The 6000-nt window shown below is 52.8% G+C and overlaps 1 protein-coding gene across 2 annotated transcripts in view; it reads left to right on the top strand.

The window, feature by feature from the left end:
• Positions 1-6000, top strand: part of LOC121361937 (phosphatidylinositol 3-kinase regulatory subunit gamma) — a 76714-nt gene that overhangs the window by 38101 nt on the left and 32613 nt on the right. The window lies entirely within an intron of this gene.

Below are 6000 nucleotides of genomic sequence, written 5' to 3'. Positions count from 1 at the left end.
GGTGTTGGTGGGTGTGGGGGGGGGGGGGGGGGGGGGTGGATCTAAGCAAGTAGTTCCAGTGCATTAGAGTAATGAATAGAGGAAGTGCAAAATATTTTAAATTCCTATACAGTGTTACATTTTAAAAGTGTCCTGATTTAGGACATTAGAATCAGGGAAGGAGCTTTTCTCTCTCTCTTTTATCCCCCCTCTAATTTCTCTGAATTTGTTACAAGTCACCTTCCATTTTGCTCACCATTTCCAAGCAACAAAATAGAGAGGCCTGGAACGATGACAGAGATGCGAAGTGCACAAAGGGACCAGAGTGTGGTCCGATAATTCTGTAATTGGAGCTGCTCGAGGCAAAATTTTTTTCAAGCCAGTGTAAATGGGGATCGCTGAAACCCTTAACAATCGGTCTGTCAGGCTGCTTCTTTAATGGATTGCTCTGTTTAACTCTCTCTGTTTGTCACTGGCATGATGACAAGAGAAATTAGTGTACTGGAAAATATAAGGTAACTGGCAGTTCCCCAGCCCGGTTCCAGAGCCCCCCAGACCCCGGGGTGCTGCAGCGCTGGAGCCCGGCTCACCGGCTGCTCTCCTCCCTCTGTGGAGGAGGAAGAGGAGGAGGAGGGGAGCTTACAACCTCCTGCCCTTCCTAGGGGTAGGGAGACCTGCAAAAATACCGCCTGGCTCCGGGACTGACCTAGGGAAGAGCACGTGGAGAGAAGCGGTGCCCCCATGGCTGGCTGCACGCCAGGACTGGGGTGGGGAGAGCACCGAAATGTCCCCCCAAGCCGCAAACCCTTCATCATCAGCTGCTTTGTCGCCTGCTTTTACATCACGCACACTCTTTTTAAAGCGCTGCGGGTTAATGTCAGTTTTCTGGGAGCAGTCACCATTAGAGAAGATGCTTCCAGCGTGTGTGTGAGTGTGCGTGAGCACATGTGAGTGCGTGCAAGGGTGCACCGCTTTGGAGATGCTCCGACACCTCCATTGTTTGCAGCCAGACCCTGAAACTTGGCAACAACGATGCCCGGAGGCTAGAGATGTACCTTTCACTTTTCCCATGAAATTCCATTCTGGTTTGGCTGAGTTATAAAAAAAAAAAGTTTGAAAATCACCATTTCCCTTCTGCTGCCTGCATTCCTCAGGAAAACTTTGGCAGCCTGTCAAAACAATAACTGAACGTGAACTTTCTAAAGAGCTGGCCCGGTGCTGTCTGCCAAAGCAGCAATTCAGCACAGCTCAGTGCGGCGTGCCCTTTCCCTCACCCCCCGCCCCGTGCCCACCCCTCATCCATCCCCGGGCACTCTCCAGGTGCAGATGTGTCCACCCCAGACACCCGTGTGCAGAGCACGAGGTTGGCATCCACTGTCCAGCTGCAAAAGCCACACATACTCCTCTCCCCTAGCAGGAGAGCAGCTTTCTGCTTCCATCCCAGACCGTTACTCCTGAAATTTTTTGAGCAGAAGCCTCTGGAGCAGTGAGGAAAGGCCAGTCCAAGCCTTGCTGAGGAATACCTTAGGTCCAGCTGCAACAACCTACATTGTAGACATTTATTTAAAAGATCTTTTTCTTTATTTTTTTTTAAAAATGTTATTTCCTATGTTAAAAGAATGTTGTTTACAATGCAAAGCCAAGTGCTTTTAAGTTAGGAAATGCCTAATGTATGATTCCTCGCAAGCTCAGCTCTGTGTGCATGCCTTGTGTTCCAACCGTTATGGACACGAGCCCCTGCTTCAAACTCTTTCCTTACCCAGTGGACAGGGGAGGGAAAAGGGCACAAGCTGCTCTCACTGCTGTAAATAAGACACTTCCTAACACTGAAGTGTTTCATTTGAATGTTTTTTGCAGACCGCATATTATTCTTTAATACAGGTTTTTAATGCAATGTATAATTTTCAAACCAAAGCACCCGACTTCGGCACACTTGCCAGAGTTTTTCCTCACCACAGAAATGTGGCCGCATCTGGGGTGGAGTGAAGCAACTGTTTTGCAGCCTGCTAGGACGTAAAATGACTATAAAGCAGAGAGAGGAAGCACAGTCCTTGTTAAAAACACCCATTATATTTCACATGAAGGCTCTGGAGGATGCGGGGAAGCAAACTGCTGCTGCTTCACCCCTGCAGGGATTAATACTCTTAATCCTGCAGCAAAAGCTTTGTGGTCTCTGTGGTACTTTTGGGGCTTAGGCTGTACAACTGAAGGGGAAGATGGTCTCCATGGTTCAGGAAGGCAGGATGAACCTCTGCCATTCCCAACACCTCTTCTCCTGCCAGCAAGCCCTGGGGTTGGTTTGCAGTGTACTGAGCCACACTGAGACCCCAGCAGCAGCATCTGAGCCAAAGCAGACAAACCCTTGCGCCTTCCCTCTGCTCCTCATCACCAGGAGCTGAGAAACGGGCAGGAAGAATCCATTAACTAAACCAAACTGCTGTAACTGGTTGTTCTAGTGCTGTTCCTTGCAAGGTGTGCCTGCCCCCGTGGGAAGCTGGCCACCAGTCACAGCACCTTCTCCAAAAATGTGCAGCGAAAGGCCAGTAATTTCATGTAGCATCTACTGATGTCCAGGGAGTTGTCCTTGCTGACGTGAATGCAGTTCTACCTTCTCCAAGCTCCCCTCCAGCAGGCCCTGAGCTTGTGCTAACAGTGCAGCTAATATCTGGATCTCAGGAGTGGCCAGGAGCCTCCAGCCTGCCCCAAAAGCCTCTCATCATTTTCATGCATTTGGCTGGCAGCACTGTGGATCCAGCCCCCCTCCCTCTTCCAGCCCTCCAACTATAAAAGCCTGTTGTGGCCTACATTCAGCTGTCGGATATCACATTATCATGGCTCGGCAAAGAGGAAACCAAGCAGTTTGGCACAAATGGCTTTTCTGTGTTCAGTCTGTTCCAGTGCAGGTCTGTTCAGCTCCTCCTGAAGCACATGGAAGCGCTCAAAACTTCAATATTTAATCTTGCCTTGAAATGCAAATTGTCAGATCCAAGGAAAGGAAAGTGAGCAAATGCACAGCCGTCGACACGGGATGTCGGGATGCTGGGAAGGCAGCAGGCACTGGGCTCACTTCTTGTCTTTCAGCCGCAGCGTGGGGCACCAAGTCTCCTCCTCCAGTACTTGGACCCCTGCTCAGGCACTGCCAAATCACCATTATTTTGTTTCAGTGTTTGAATGTAGCTTCTCCCTCTTGGGGTGATGTATTGGGTTTGCACGGCCAGGTTTTGGCAGTGGGAGCACTCCCAGACCTTGAGCATCCCCGAACCCTCGGCGTGCTCCCGGTTTTGTCTCTGCTCTCCGATGCTCAGACCTTGTGCCTGTGGGAGAGGCACAGGCAGAGGGGGTTTAGCAGCGTGTAAGGCAGCAGATGTGCCTCCCTCTCCCCCCTGGGCACACACATGCACACCATGCTCATCCCTGGTGCAAGGCAGGCAGTGTGGTAAGAAAGGGAGCACCCCCTATGTGTGTTCTGGGAGCCAAGCAATCTTGGGTAAATTATAAGCACAGTTTTGAGAAATAAAAACACATTAATATTCTGTTCTCTCAAGGCATTATCCTACTGTTTACCATTACACACAATCCTCTGCCTTAAATTGCATCTTTGATTAAAGCAGCAATGAGAGAAACCAGTGCTAATAACAAAATGTATTCTGCTTTAAATCACTAAAGTGAAAACATCAATAAGCTGTAACCATCAGTGCCGCCATGAAAATGAAGGCAACCACCATGGGAAACAGCAAGGATGAAATCCACTTTGCCAGCATAAAAGCCAAGTAATTAGGTCTTATGTGGGTGGAACTTATAATGAGGTGCAGGAAGGGGGAAAATGAATTTCAACCTGAGTCTGCCTCCTTCCCCTTCTCTGCCACAGCTGCTAATCTAAGTTTGGGGGCTGCCACAGGGACCACAGCCCCAGTTTTTAGCTCTGCAGGGCCTGCAAAGCAGCATCCACTTCTGCACCTCCACCCATGCCCAACCCTTGGCAGCAGATGGCTTGGGCAGAAAGCACCAAGTTAAATTTCACTGGGGGAGCCAGCTGTGCTTCCAGGGAGGGCATTTCCCTTTGAAGAAGCTGGAGCTGATACGTGGTATCGGCTCAATAATTTAATTTAAAAATTAGAAAAAGGAATCATATCTGGTTATCGTGGATTAATCAGAGTTTGTGGATGGGCTTATAAAATTAATTTATGTACAGTGAGTGACTTGAATCAAAGCCCTGTGCTCTTCTGCAGTCGTCCATCCCTCAAGGAGCTCTGTTCCTGGAGCAGGCTGCTCTAAATTGCTGGCTGTGGAAGTTGTGATACATCAGCAAACTTCAGATCTTCCCTCATACTCTTCCATCGGGTGCAGCCTTTCAGTTACTCAATGTCGCAGTCACCCTAAGGTTTAGCCAGGTCAGGAGGCTGTTTTCAGGAGCTGCTACCTGATGCCAGAGCAGGACAAATTATTCGTCACTTGCTCTTCCATGCTTTGAAGTGCAAATAAAGCAGACAACTTCAGTGCTGGGTTTTCCAACATTCCCTGAGATTTCCACAGCAGATCAAGGTGTTGTCCGCCCTTGTGCCTCTGACACTGGTTGGGAGTCTCGGGAAAGGACTTTTCCTTAATTTCTCAGCAGCAGCCTTTCTCTAAGGATCCTTTGCCGCGCCAAAACCGAGGCTGAGTGTCGAGCTGGCTGCACTCCTGCCTCCCGCCGGTGCCTGCGGGCTGTGGCTGCCCTTCGGGATGTGGCTGCCAGGCAGGCTGAGGTTCCATTTCGGGTGTGTTTGCAGCTCAGACTTATCCCAAACCTGGTGACAGACAGACATCCAGTTTGGTGCCTTTTCCTGTGGTTTTTGGTTTTGGGTTTTTGGTTTGGTTTTTTTTGGTTTTTTGGTTTTTTGGTTTTTTGGTTTTTTGGTTTTTTTTTCCTGCCGCTGGTTATGTCACTAGAAAGCGCGTTTTTCTCGCGGGTCACACTCGCTGGTTACGGTGCCCTCTGAGATGGGCAGGTTATTACGTAGATTACGTGGCTCACACAGCAGGCAGCTGCCAGGGCCCTGCAGAGGAGGGAGAGCCAGTGTTTGTGGCCAGTGCAGCGGCTGAGGGGTCAGCCAGGACAGGCTCCCGCCGGGGATGCGGCCAGCGGCTCTACCTGCACAGGGTCCCCTGTGCCCGGGTCTCCCACAAGCCTCATCCCCACACGGCGGCCGGCCCGGGCTGGAGGGTGGCAGGTAGCCCCGGCGCTGCGGCGCACCGGCTCGGGGCGGGGGCAGCTCCACCGGCGGTGTGGGCAGGAGGAGTTTCCCCAGGGCCAGCGCTGGGGCCGGCGGTGTCGGGCAGCTGCCCGGCCGGGATGCGGGGCCGGGATGCGGGGCCGGGTCACCCCGCGCCCCCCGAACCGCGCTCTCGCCTCAGCGCTCGCCTTCCTTTGTCCCGCTTAGTAACCGGTGCTCGCGGCCAATCGCCATCGAGCCGGCCGGCCCCGCCGCGCGCTGATTGGCTGAGCCGCCGGCAGCCCTCTGCCAATCCCGGCGCTCGCTGCTCCCTCAGACAAAGGCAGCAGCTCTGGCAACTGCGCTCCGCTCCCCCCGCCCCCCGCGCGTGCTCCGCGGCAGCGGCCCCTTGGCGGCCGGCCAGCCAGGGGACCTACCACCGCCACTGCGCGCCTCAGCACGGGGGGACACTGCAAAAAAGAGTCGAGAAAAGTGGCGAAAGCGAGAGGGATAAAAGCTAAAAAAGGAGAGAAGCAGACTTTTGTTCTGTACTAAGCTTTTTATGTGGGTCTGCCTCGCCGGCGCGAAGAGAGACGTTTCCTCTTTATGTCTTTTTTTTTTTTTTTTTTTGCCCATCCCTCTCTCCGCCTCGTGGAAGCGCCCGCACACACACACCCCCGTTCACCTCCAAGGGGTTAAAGAGCCGGCGCGAAGCCCCGCCCCCTGGCGCCGGGGGGGCGTGGCCCGGTCCCCGGCAAGAGGCGGGTGGCGGCGGCCGGGCCCCTCAGAGCCGCTTAAAATGTCACCGAGCGCGGCCGCCCCGAGCCCG

The sequence above is a fragment of the Pyrgilauda ruficollis genome, unplaced genomic scaffold, assembly GCF_017590135.1.
Source record: "Pyrgilauda ruficollis isolate IOZ18807 unplaced genomic scaffold, ASM1759013v1 scaffold6, whole genome shotgun sequence".
NCBI classification, from domain to species: domain Eukaryota; kingdom Metazoa; phylum Chordata; class Aves; order Passeriformes; family Passeridae; genus Pyrgilauda; species Pyrgilauda ruficollis.
This window is presented reverse-complemented; position numbering and strand designations above follow the sequence as displayed.